Source organism: Mixophyes fleayi, chromosome 12, assembly GCF_038048845.1.
Source record: "Mixophyes fleayi isolate aMixFle1 chromosome 12, aMixFle1.hap1, whole genome shotgun sequence".
Lineage (NCBI taxonomy): Eukaryota > Metazoa > Chordata > Amphibia > Anura > Limnodynastidae > Mixophyes > Mixophyes fleayi.
The window spans coordinates 1090150-1104705 of record NC_134413.1 but is presented as its reverse complement, the minus strand read 5'-3'; the positions used below and the strand labels follow the sequence as shown (position 1 = coordinate 1104705).

The window sequence follows — 14556 nt, the reverse complement described above, 5'->3', positions numbered from 1 at the left end:
AAAACAGAGGTCACAAGGAAAATGAGAAGGGGACGGGGTCCAAGGGAGTAAGAAGGAGGAAGGGGAAGAGAGGAAGAGGAAGCCAACAGGTGGGTAGTTAGGTAGATGACTGAAAGGCTTTTAAGAAGAGGTGGGTTTTTAATGCCCGTTTGAAGCTGCTTAGAGTTGGGGAGGTTCTGATAGTACGAGGGAGATCGTTCCAGTGGAGGGGGCAGCACTGTAGAAGTCTTGAATACGTGAGTGAGAAGAGGTAATCAGAGGGGAGGAGAAGCGACGATCCTTGGCCAATCGCAGTGGGCAGGAAGGATTGTGAATAGAGAGGAGGTTGGAGATGTAGGGAGCAGTGGAGTTGGCAAAAGCCTTGTAAGTGAGGGTGAGGAGCTTGAAGATGATTCTATAGGGGAAGGGGAAGGGGAGTCAATGAAGGGCATGGTAGAGAGGGGAGACATGCGGAGCGGCGAGAAAGGAAGATAAGTCTAGCAGCGGCATTGAGTCTAGGACGAAGAGGAAACATTTTAAGTTAAGAGAGGATGTCAAAGCAACTATTTCTGCCAAATATCTCGACTGTCTGACAATTAGTTAATTAAATATTGATTTTTCAATTTATTAAATAATTTACTAATCGCGGCTTCTTTATCCAGTTTATTTGAAGTACCGCGGGTGTTTATTAAGGAATAACCACAAAATTTGGACCCCTATGGTAACTAATTGATCGGCATAAAAACGTTGGTGGAAAATTCTGTAGTGTGTACCCAGCTTAAGACAGTGTAACAGTAATAAGAAATGCAAATGATTAAGATAACAGTAAGGCATAGAAAGCAATGCAAACTGTAAAAGCAGTGCGGCAGTAGATACAATCCAGGTAGAGCATATTGTAACTTAATGAACAGGCATGGGGGGGTGGGGTACTAATTAACAGTGCTGATAACACCGACAACGAGTTCATAGACAAATTATGCCCGAACATGACATCAGCGACATTAAAAAAATCCAGACTTACCTCTTTAATGACAAGAGAAGCACCCGACTGTGTTGTCAAATATCCCGATCAGAAGTAATAACGGCACTGCGTTTTTACGTCATTGAAAATGGCAACCACCATATGAGAAGTTTTTAAAGCAGCAATTCCGGATAACCCTAACAGTAACACTTACCTTACATGACAGCCCGCATTGGGGGCCACCGCTCGTCTAACTGTTGCGAGCGGTGGCTCGTGTCCGTCCGTTCTCATCTGCATCCTGGCTGACAACAGCCGGCACACAGATCATCAGCATCCCGGGTTTCTGATCTGCTAATGTATGTCAACGTTATCAAGAAGAAAACAAAGAAAACTACACAACCATTTACTGGAAATCTTCAGGATCCCACCATTCTGTAAATATCTCAAACTTCATTTAAACATCACAGATACTACATATCAAATACCTAATGCAAAATAGTTACATTAATGTGCCAATAATATACTCTACATATCATGTTTTTCATATGTCTCTTTCTTTATCCTCTATCTCCTCTCTCTTCTCTATATCTCTCCCTCCACTCCATCTCTTCTATCACTCTTTTTCCATCCTTTTCTCTCTAGCTACCTTGCTATGCTCTCAGCCATTTTAGTCGGGCAGTGGTCAGCGGTAGATGTTCTGCCTTTATCTTCATAGAGGGAATGCTGACGACACAGAGAAAGGTGAGTTCCAAACCAGAACAAACCCCCAGTGAACAGGACTCTTTAAGGGACTTATTTGGTGAAAATAAGAACAAGCATGGAAAGAATGGGTAAGGTGTAAATATGGTTAATTAACAATAACTTAACTAATTAAACTAATAATGCAACAACAATTATGGCCAGAAAATAAATTAAGTTTAAAATCAATCATTTCTGTCATATGATGTATCTATCAATTAAGACATTAATGGGGCTATTTAACAATATCAGCATTTTTCACAGGTTAAATTACATCTGTTATTGCAACTATTCACAGCAATAACTGATGGCGTAATTGTTGCGCACAGTGCCTCGTGTCCGCCCGTTGTCATCTGCGTCCTAGCTGACAACAGCCAGGACGTCACTTCTGGTATCACTGTCCTGGCCACCACCAAGGCAACGTCCGGGACGCCTTTGCAATCAGCGCCGCATCCTGGCGTCTGTGGCAACTGGGTGCGTGCACAAACCAGTGTTATTAGGTACATTCTGGAGGGGCAATTAGTACCATCGGAGCCCCTAACCTCTGTTTGGCCACTTCAGGTATTTAAGGCAGGGAGGGCTTAGCCTTCCTCCAGGTTATAGCGTCCGTGTACTGCACTATTGCTGACCAGCTCTGCTGCTTGTTATCCGATTCCTATTGTGACCTTTGGATTTGACTCTGCTTGAACATTGATTGACCCTGACCTCTGCCTGTTTACTGGATTACCCTGTCTGTAACCTGCCCTGACCTTTGGTCTGTTCTTTGGCTTTCCTGCTCGCTACTGACCCACGATTTCTGGCCTGTCTCCGGTACCTGCCTCCAGTATTCTGGTTTCCTCAACCCTGTGTTGCGGTTATACTGATAAGCTTTTACTACCCTAGACCTTAAGTCCCGGGATGCTGGGGCAAGCCCCAGCCAGAAAACGGGTCGAGGCTGCAGTATGGAAAGGGTATTAGGGGTCGATTTAGGACCAAACTTAAATTGCTCACATTAATTTCCATTTCTTATGTCAATAATAAGAAATGAAGATCCCTCTCCTGCGATGCTCTCCCCATAGGTTACCATCTTCAGATGGCGTTAGCTATCAGAGTCAAGCTCCTAATTTTGGAACTTGATAATTAGGGCAAAACCGCAGTCTCCATAGACAACTATAGGGACTGGATTTGTGATTGAAGAGGCTGGGACCACAGCAGATTTCTGCAGTACATTTAGTACACTGCATAATTCCTGCACCTAGGTACATGTTACCAGAGGTCTCTTAAGTCTCTGATGAACAATGCACACGTGACATACAATGCATTTTATTAGTATATCTTAGCATACAGCTGTTCTGTAACAGTGACTGGCAAGCATACATGTAATTTTTAATACAAAGCCTACGCCATGTCAGTCATCACTATCAGTCAGCATTTACACCTGCCCTGTTGTGTGTGCAGAAGATATGGCTGACAAGAAGCCCACTTACAACAAACACAAGACTTGAAATGGCCGCATCTGTGTTGAACGCCCTTACTGTGCATAGGCTACATTAATCCGCCCCTTCATTTCCTCCTTCCATCTCTCAAGTCGCAGGCAGTTTTGGCAGTTGCATTCAGACATGAATTGCATTCATTTGTGTTCATTGGAGTAATATCCGTTTCTAGACATATATATTTTGCACAATATACGCTACATAAACACCTGAATTAGGCCCTATATGATCTCTTTAACACATAATTAATTTCTTTAGAATTCTTTACTGATATGCAGTGGTCCATGATTTACAGATTACACTATAATAATATTCTAAATGTTTTTGTCAATGTCAAATGATAATTTGTTGTTAAGGCATGCTGTGTCTCTCCACCTCTTCGTGTAACAATATATTTTCAGACCCATGGCTGTTGAACACATCGGGCCTCACTAGAGATAGGAGCAAAATAAAAAAAGGAGCAAATTTGCTCCAGGATAAAGCATGTTACAATGCAAGAGGGCAAATACATTTATAATTTTGCATGCAGGGAACATTCCTTTTTTGCATATAGCACACACATACTGGACAGCTTTATTTTTACACTGTGATTTAGAGTTGAGTTAGGACACGCCCCCTCCCAACTTTAAATCCATCCGCACATTTTAAATCTGATGCAGTGCATCTTGGTTTTGTCAAGGTGCAAATCTGCTGTTTGGTTTTGCTTTGTTCCTAACTCGACATGAGCCGAATAAAGTATATGTCCCATTAGATCACAGGGTACTAAAACAAGGGTACTGGCTCAACATGACAATTGAATAAAACAAAATCTCCCTGATAAGTAGAAACAGGTCTTCACTGGCACTATCAACACAGAACCTGGCCACTAGACCACTGAGCCGCCCCATGAGTAAGGTTATAGGTCATTTATCAATGTCAACCCACCTGGTGCAACAACACAAGGATGCCTGTGTGGGGATCCAAAGTATGGCTCCCACTATCACAGCCAGTTCAATACCTGCTTGCTAGACCACTGAACCAACTCATGTTTTGTTGAAGAATTGATAGTTTTCTCGATGTCGTCAATATCATTAACCAGCTCGGAGCAACATGAATGGTGGGCCCACAAAGTGATTTAGAGCTCCAAAATCACTGCCAATGGATCACCTGGACATTAGACAACCGAGCCAGGTCTTGTTTTGTAAAAGGGGTTAGATGTTTCACATCAGCCAGCCTGTTAAAACATCACAAGGTGCTAAAGGAAAGCCTGTCTGGAGTTCCAAACCATCAGCCATCATTGCCAAGGTATTATCAGGCTACTGGACCACTGAGTCAGCTCAGTCTTTTACTATCAAATAATTATTTTTCTCAATGTTATCAATATCATAAACCAGCCAAGTGAAACATCACATGGTACTAAAGTTTCACCTTTTAAAACCAGGGGCTACATCATGACGAAGAGGGAAAGTAGATGGATTCAAGACTACTGAGCCAGCTAATGCTTTAAATAAGAAGCAATATGCTTCTTAATGTTATCATTGTCAGGTGGAACATAACAAGGAAGTAAAAGGAAGCCTGTCTGGGGATTTGACTCAGGGTCTCAACCATAACTGCCAGGGGAAGACTTGGGGCCTGATTTATTAAGGATCTTAAATGAAGAAGTATCTTATTTCAGTCTCCTGGACAAAACCATGTTACAATGCAAGGGGTGCAAACTAGATTTCTGTTTTGCACATAAGTTAAATACTGACTGTTTTTTCATGTAGCACACAAATATCAACTTTAAATTTCAGTGTACAAATAAGCTATCAAGTATTTGTGAGCTACATGAAAGAACAGTCAGTATTTAACTTATGTGCAAAACAGAAATCTAGTTTGCACCCCTTGCATTGTAACATGGTTTTGTCCAGAAGACTGAAATAAGATACCTCTTCATTTAAGATCCTTAATGAATCAGGCCCTTGGTTACTAATCCACAAAGCCAGCACAGGTCTGGAGCAAGACACATGAGAATGTTCTTAATGTCATCAATATAATAAACCAACCTGGTCAAAAGATGAAGTGCAACATCACAAGGTAGTAAAGGAAAGCCTGCCAGAGGATTTGGCTAAAAACGCCATTAGCACTTTCCTACACAATAACCTTAGAGGGTATCATGATATGTCCACCACTTTACATTGTATTTTCAGTTAAAGGTATCCTAAGACAGGTGTGACTCTAAATACACATTAGGCCGCCACTTTGCAGCCGTAAATTTACAGTTATGTTCAAGTCGCAACATTGAGGTTGATTCTAAATGAGTCCAATAGATATAGTGGGAGAGAATAACATGGTGACACAGTGGTCTGGATTGCTGCTTCACAGTACTGGGGCCGTGGGTTTGATATGTATGTTCCGTGTTGTGTGGGTTTCCTGCAACAGTTCAAAAACATACTGGTAGGTTAATTGACTGCTGACAAAAATGGTTGTGCGGTGGGTAATTTAGATTGTGTACTATTCCATATTCTCTGTACATCGCTGCATAATATGTTGGCACTATATAAATAAATTATATTAGACTGATAGATTTTTCACTTTAAGTGCAGTAAGTTCTCTTGTTTACAAATAATAGTGCATTTGCGCTATTCAGGAGAATATTTGCTCAGGATCCGCTATTCTGTCTTTAAGACAAATTAGACGGCCCCCATCTGACTTACAAAACACAAGGGGCGGCTATGTTCCAAACAAAATGTGAACCAGGTTTTCTCAAGAGAGCAGTGCAAAAAAAGTATTCCTCTTTGTTTTCACTGCTACAAATTATATTGTTAGGGGTTCTAACATTTTTTAGACTTAAAAAAAATCAAATCAGTTGGGACAGGGAAAGTTTTACACATTTACACATATAAACAGCATTATATATAGCAAAATATTTTACAAATTAGAATTCATAATATATGCTTCCCATTCCAACTAAATGTACTTTATCTATTAACTACATATATAGTGGATTATTCTGTCATGTATTAACCTTTGTGTATAATGAATAGTGCAGCTACCTTCCAACAAAACACGTTATATTTTAAACATAGATATAAACGCTATGGGCCTAATTCATTAAGGTATGTATACTAAACATAATGTGCGTTGTTTTAAAACAATCGGAACTGAAGATTCGTCTGTTGATGAATACAGGTCTAAGTCCGCTCTGCTCTATTACATAGAACACTGCAGGATATGTCCAATATGTGGAATATAAACTCACAAAAGAACACAAAGAAAAAACAAGACAACAAAAAAAACCTATTCAATTACTGTCACCTGTGAATAATGTAGGCATTAATAATAAAACATTAAAAAATAAAAGTGCCCCCCCCCCCCCAATGAAATACATTTATCAGGATGTTATTAATGTCTACGGTACATAAAAATAATTATTACAGTTGCTCCTGATACAAACACATGTTCTAGCTGTATACACAGCCGTCATCACTAGTAATCGGCACATAGACTAGTCCTGTAGCTGTAGCAAGAGATATGAAAAGCAGTACCCAAACCTTGATTCGGACGCTGCTGCGTGTGCTCCAGCTTACCACGCCCTTACTGTACATTGACTACAATCGAACGCCCCTTGCCTGCCCCATTCCCTCCCTTGAATTGTAGCTGTAGTAAGTGTCCTTTGCACACAAAGATGAATTGAACGATGCTGTGTTCAGCAGCATACGGTCCGGTTCTGGGCATGCATTGAGTAATTGTGCAGATTATAAGCACAAAATCGCAGTTTACATACCTTAATGAATCAGCCCTCATGGGGCATATTTAATTGACAGCGGGATCACCGAAAATCCTGCGCTCCAAAAATATTACCGTTAATACGGTAATCCTGCGCGTAAAAACCGTTAATACGGTAATTTACTCGCTGGATTTCAGCTCGCAGCTCCCTGAGCTGAAATCCAGCGAGATATTACCGTATTAACGGTAATATTTTTGGAGCGCGGGATTTTCGGCGATCCCGCCGTCAATTGAATACCCCCCTATGAGTCCAATTTATCAAAAGGCAAAAAAATCATATTTGCTTCAACCTTGTCCATTGCCATTTAGTAAAGATCTGTGTCCTTGTATTTGCTTTTTGTATTATGTTGTATGCTTGTCCTGTATTTGTGTAATTTAGTTCATGTTTGCCACTTTAAAGAACCTGGAGAGGTGAAGTGGCAGGTGCAGGGGGAGCATGGCACTGCAAATCACATCATATCAGCGATCATGCGCCACATGGATGGGGAATGGAAGTGAATTGCAGTGAATCACGTCATCGAGGCCCCGTCTCGCCCACTTTAATAGAAAGTCTGCAGGATCCAGGAGAATGGTCTGCTCTCCCGGGGTCTGGGAGAACTACCCAGGAAAAAATCCTTATGTATAAATGCAAGTCATCAGATCTGCCACTAGATGGCATCTTTAACTAGGAGCTGCAAACCGTGGAGAATTTACAAGATTCATTTTGTACTCTATGGGGCAGACACAATTAGCTGCTAGGAGTTTCTGCACAAAGTGCTGGCAGTTACAGCACAGAAATCTTCAATATATTAGTTAATATTTATTGTAGAAGAGAACTTAAAATCCAAAAATACAGCAGATTAAAATTCCGTAAACATGACATGATGGGAATGGCAGCGCTCCAAGTTCGTCTAACACGGTATCTGCTGACGTACTTTGTTGCACCGGCTAAGTCTCCCTGTCTATCAGACAGATCCATAGCTGTAAAATTACTTGCATGGCAGTAATACCCGTTATATTGGCTCCACCAATGCCTGTAATGTTTGCCAGTGTTGTCGAGGCCCCTCCTCCATTCACTTCCCATTCATGTTATTGAGGACGTCAACAACCCACTGTCAGTTTGAGAAAATCCCACCCATTTGTGGGTAATTATTACAGGTCAGGGGCGTGTACTGGTTGCTGCCAGAGGCTACTCATGTGAGTGTCATTCACTATTACAGCATTGTTCCTATGGCACACCTGATGGGGAATGATGTAGCCACCTAGGCCGAATCCAGTATTCCCCGCCAGCCAGATGTTACCCAAGGCATTCACGGCATTCCCATAGGCCGGGCACTTGTGGTTGCATTGGAGGCAGAGAGAATGTGGATGACAGAAGAGAGAGAAAGAAGATATTACATTAACTTTTATCTAGGTAAAACTAAACTATTTTTATATTTATTCTTTCGGATTAAAAATGAACCTTTCAAGTTGAGAATATTTTAAAGCTATATAATACGTAAAATTATCTAAAATATCTTTTTTTTTGTTTAAATTAAAGTATTCAGAAATAAAAAAAAAATTCCCTTTCAATACTTGTTAATTATAAGGACACCACTATAGTCCACCATTTTCAAATCTTCCGTTCCCTAGCTAACGCGTTGACTTTTTTTTTATTGAAAAGGTATCTTTATTTCGTATAAAAGTACAACAAACATATAATAAATTACATTCAAGCACAGCCGTTAGCAAAATACACCGTGAAACATAAACATACTTTTTAGCTCAATACAAGACATACGGTACAAGATATGACATCCTACACTCTACATCAGGCACTGCACTGACCATGCATCACTTACACAACACAACTGATTTAAACAAGCAATGGATGTGAGGGGGAGGTAGGTGAGAGGGGTGAGGGGGAGGTAGGTGAGGGGGATCTCAGGCCCCAAGCTTTATTGAAGGACAAACACATAGGGGAGAGTGAATAAAGGCAATACATAGCAAAACTTTAAACAGTGATGGGGGAATCCTACCTAATTCCATCCATTCCTTTTAGTGAACTAATACATATGTGATACTTGAGCATGGACAGCCGTATGCTGGCCTCATATCTTGGATAAAGTATAGTGAATAACAAAGGTGTGATAAGTATTAGTTATGATCTATAAAACTGTGCTGTTGTATAGTCTGCACAGAGAGCTCTTCAGTCCCAATTCTTAAACCCACAGTGTCAGTTAAGGGTTAAAGCACCAGCCCTGCTGTCAAGATGTTATACAAACGACCAATCAGGAGGAATTTTGGGGAAGTGGGTGGAGCCTGAATGTTCCTATCTCTCTGGCACCGAGAACACAGCTGCCCCTGGAGCCGCAGCTCTTTGCTCCTATCTCTGTGGTTCTCATACCAGCCTGCACCCCCTGGATCACCAACCACCCTGCATCTCTGGATCTGCTGCCCCCTGGATCACCAACAACCCTGCATCCCTGAATCTGCAGCTCCTGGGGTTTCCTCTCTGTCCCTGTGGGTCTCATACCACCCTGTACCTCCTGATTTGCTGCCCCTGAATCTCATACCACCCTGCTCTCTGGTCTGCACCCCTGGATTCTACCACCCCGTACCTCCTGGTCTGCACCCAGGATTTCATACAATCCTGCACTCCCTGGTCTGCACCCTGGATTCTACCACCCTGCACCCCCTGGTCTGCAGCCCTGGATCTCCAGCTCACTAGGAGGAGAGTCAGTCCTGTGTACAGACCCAGGTATGGAAGCATGTGTGTAATTCTTGGGAACTGGCTGTATATATTCTGTTACTACAGTTACACAACTCCTAGGGTGCTGCATTGCTCTGTATTCACTCTGTGCCCATAGGACGGGGAGTTAGTGCGACAAGTGGCATAGTGAGGTATATCCCGCTCTGCATGTGAGGTCACTGTACAACATTGGTCTGGGCAGAATGATCCCTGTAATCATTACACCTGGTCTGTTTACCTACATGAGCAGCACCAGCAGGGGGCCGAGACCCTAAATCTGTTTAATAACTAAAATTATTATTAATAATTCAAAAGAAATGTACAAAGTGATGAGTATATAATCTATATGGAATAATGCATATCCTACTGTACATTATGTAGATATTAAAAGTCACCAAGGATTTCTGTGACCTCATAACAGCACAGGGCTGAATTCCAAGGCAACTTGTAATATCCAAAATATTTGACAGTAGTGGTCGCATTTATCCTTTGTAATACACAAGTTTCCTAATGAACACCTGAGTAATGACATCAGAACTCAATGTTTATAGATATATGTGTATTATTATACAGAGCAATGACAGTGTAGGATAGGAGTGTGTTTGACTAGTGTAATACACTCCAGTGAGTGCCTTATTGCCTGGCGCAGTGACAATACAGAGATTAGAGGACAGAGATTGGTAAATAAAACCATAAAGAAAATGTTTCATGAGAATCTAAACTCCAAAGACCTTATCTGGCATCATGTAGCGAAGACCCCCAGAGCATCAGGGAACACAAAACTCTGCTGCCGGCTGATAACGTCCTGTAGATCTCAGTGATCACTAAATATCTGTCACCGGATCACTGACTGAACAGAATGTCAGATTGTCCTTTCCACTGAGCGGAAAATTGTGCCACATCCAGCATACCGGTCTGTTATTAAGACCCCCCCCCCCTCCCCCCTTCCCCCTAGCAACTAGATTTTATATTACTGCGGGAAAATCTTTTATCAGGCTATTTATTAAGAAAATGTCATGGGGGCAGCGGAGCGGTGCTCAGCTCCCCGGTGATGCAGGTTGGCAGCGGTAACAGAAGTCATACCACTGACCAAGCCAGTCCTGGGAGGGACCCTCTGTGCATGCCGGCTCAGGCTTTCAGTTCCAGATTCTACAAAAAAAAAATTGTAAAAAAGAAAAAAAAAATACCAAAAAATTATAAATATTAAATAAATAAAAACAGAAAAAATGCTTTATTTTAATAATAAAGCATTTTTTTCCTGAGGGCACCATCCTGAGATGACATCAGCAATCAGAGGACAGGGGCAGTGTATTGCCTGAGGAAGCATCACAGGAGCCCCCCTCCCCCAATGATGGCTGCCCCCCTACAATAATTAGCATTCGTCTTTACTGGCCAAGGAGAAGACCGAAATCCTGTGAAAAAAACCCTTTTGCAGGATTTACTGCTCATCTCCCGTTAAAAAAATAGACCTTATAATATTGTATCAAACTCCCCACAACGTGATACAACCAGCAGATTATTACAACCTTCACAATCTTCCCCTCACGCACTCCGGTGGGCCCACTTCCAGCACAGAGATGTACCCAGATGGGGCAGTTTGTCCTGTCACGCGGCTGTACGGTGCCTCTGTAACGTATTGATGCAGGTGCTCACTACACTATCGTAATTGTTGTTTTAGTAAGATACTGTAAATATATTCTTTTCTCGGGTTAACATTGTATTTTACTATACAGAAGCGATTAACGGAAAGCCACCATGTATTTAGTTTATATGCAAACAAACAATATATGGACTTGTGAAATCTTATTTTAAAGTGTATCTGTGGCTCACGCAAGTGGAGGCAGCCATTTGCCATTTTGTGGGATGGACCAATATTCAGCCAATCAATTCACTAGGCAATAGTGGCCTCACTGAGGTGTGAGGCACTGAGTTCCTAGTGAATTAATAGGCTGCATTCTCAGGAATGTTTGGTTGGCCCACAAAATGACGACTGTGCTGTGAGTATGCGACAGGTACACACGACAGCACGGTGTGGATTCTATAAGGATCTGCCACCCCCATACCAGCCAACATTGGCACTAGGCAAACCAGGACCGTATGATGAAAAGAGGACGTGACAGATGTTTTTAGGTTAGGGGGAGGCAGGCGGCTTAGTGTATTAGATGCGTTGGAAACACCCCGAGGTTCATGATAACCCCTATTATGTGCTTTATGGCTGCACACTATATTTGTCCCGATTACCTCCAGGACAATGTTGTGAGATATGTAAAATATTGGGTATATCCAGATATAGTTGGATGAGCTTTCAGATTTCGTCACTTTACCTCAGATACTAAAATTTGATTGTGTCTTTTAAAGACTGTAAACTGACGGCTATTTAACACTGACAGAAAGAGTAATGGAAGTTATAGGCTCCGTTCCCTCTACTGAGTGATCTGGGAACTGTGAAGGTAAAAAGTGAACTTGCTGGGGAAAGAATGATCAGGGTGGCACTGAGCAGGAGACTCAGCAGCCCTTCTGGGGGGAGTTATCATTACAGTAAGCGTATAACTATCTGATCACTCAGCTTAGAGGTAACATGGTTCATAGTGTGTTAGGGACTGTTCTGCTGTCCCAGTAGACAGGAATGTTGGAAAGCACACACCACATTGTGCCGCTGGTGCACATGGTAATACATGGGGATTTGTAAGGAAGGGGTGGACATGGGGTGGCCCAGCACATCAAAAGTGTTAAGAACGCCTCTGGGGAACGCAGGACCACCAAATGTGAATCGGCCGTGCCACCAGCGCAGCGACACCGGGCTCCCTTTTGCCTCTTATTTTTGATTTTGCTACTGTAATAAACTGTTTAACACTGTAAAGCCTACTGAAGGCAATATCAGGGAGACAAGGGGCAATAGGGGAACCGATCCCACAAATCTCTTCTTCCTCAGTATCTTTGGTTCCTATATCATCGCTCACCCTGAATCCCCTTTTCTGGCTGATAGACAGCAGACAAGTCATTGCATAAACGTGCCAGATCTGATAAACATGTGTAAAATATTTCTCTAATAAGTAGTTATGGGAGGAGGCGAGTCCCGGTGGAAGGACTGGTGATTGTGGTGCTGTGACGGACACGTCCTAGGAGGAGCAGAGTAAATAACTGGCTGAGGTGACTGCACCTACAGACACACATCAGAGTGGGCTGATACCGACTTCTATCTATACACCGGTTACAGTTTGGGATCTTCCCTCAAGACTCAGCTGTAGCATGTACAATAAGGGGGATCTATCCCTATTCTGTACTCCTCTGGTTGCCTTTCTCCTGCTACCATAACAACACTGTGTCTCACACACAGCTATACTGCTCATGTGCCCGCTGCCACGGATTCTGTCACAGGATCAGGGAGATTGATGTCATCCTGTTCCTCTTTCCTTCCAAATATCTATGTTTTGGGCCTGATATACGTCACTAAGGATATGAAGAGTACGCTTCTCTGGGGCAGGGACTGAATGTTGTCCAATATGTAGGCGCTATATAAATAACAGTTAATAATAAATTAATATAGATGCAGTTCTCAACTGGCTACGTAAAATGTCGGTCTGACTCATTCATTTATTTATACTGCCCTGTATCCAGGTCTTGCTGAATATCACACATAAAACTATATGACAATAAGGTGTACCTGTGGGGAAGTGTTAAGACCACGTGTGGGAGATGTCAGACGTGGAGAGTGGACATAGTCCTAGATTATATTCTGTAGATGGTACGCACACATCACAGGGGTTATCGCCCCTATTACACACCATTTCTTCCAGCAGAGAGAAGGTTAATGATGCCACCTCAGAATCCGCCCTGGAGCTCAGTAAACTTTCCAATTAGAGCCGGGATGAAAGATGTTTGGATTTCCGAGGTCGGATTGCTGGAGTCCAACAGGCTCCATGGAAACAGATCTCACAGAAACAAGTTAGAGAGAGAGAAAAAAAAGCTTTGTGGGAATCTGTGCAACCGATCTTCAGGGGAAACTAGGAGAGAAAGCAGAACATAACAATGTACAGCACTAGCCACACTGCTGTATATAACCAGGGCCAATACTAAGCAATGGAATGTCAGGGTAACACTGAACAGCGGATTATACCTCATGGTTCAAATCTGAAAGTTTCAAGTGGGGCAGTGGTGCCTCTTTAACCAAAAACGTCCCTTAGACACTGCAGAAAACTTGCGCTGTTCAACAATATAATATCTACAAAGATTATATTGTCCTCAAAAGAAGTAATTTTTCAGTAAAATATCCCATTAATGAGTGTAATTTAGTGGGTTGTTGACTTCATTAATCTCAGAGGAAGTCCTGAGGCCGCAGTCTGAGTCATTTACAAAGTATCAGACATTTGTACCCCTACCAAGGAACGTCTGATATAATTACACAGTCTGGGGTGGGTGGGATTCGCCCTGTAGGGGTAATAAATTGTCTACATACAATATTACAGTGTCAGTCCTGTAGATTTCCCTACAGCAGAAGAGGGGAATCAGGACCTGTTCTGCTGTCTCCTGTACACCCACGCACATCAAACTCCCACTTATCTCGCACTCCACTGTCACCACTGACAGAAGGAAAACTGAGTTCTCATTCTGCATGTAATTGGGCAGTGTTGTGTACAGGTTACAAAGGGGAGCTTATATGGAAAACACAGTGTTTAACTCTTACATTGCCAGCGTGTGTGGACTGCAGTGTTGTATACGTGTATCAGGAGATTAATTACTGCCTTATAAAGTTATACCCTCCAACCTATTACTTCCTATAATAATATATCACTTGTCTCTAGAGATCTGCAGAACATTGCTCTGTTCCATCTACCCCCTGACAGATACATAGTGATATATTCTGCAGATTATTACATTACTGACCTCTCTAGAGATCTGCAGAACATTGCTCTGTTCTTACTGTCACACCTAATACGTATAGTTATACA

General features: G+C 42.2%; 1 protein-coding gene and 1 long non-coding RNA gene across 5 annotated transcripts in view; one reads left to right on the top strand and one right to left on the bottom strand.

Moving 5' to 3' along the window:
- The window catches only part of LOC142109336 (uncharacterized), a 133756-nt gene that overhangs the window by 66519 nt on the left and 52681 nt on the right, over nt 1–14556 (bottom strand). The window lies entirely within an intron of this gene.
- Nucleotides 9180–14556, top strand: part of STON2 (stonin 2) — a 52539-nt gene continuing 47162 nt past the window's right edge. For both annotated transcript variants that reach the window (XR_012680339.1, XM_075193481.1), the window contains exon 1: nt 9180–9616. The gene's annotated coding sequence lies outside the window, so the exon portion shown is untranslated. The remainder of the gene's footprint in view (nt 9617–14556) is intronic.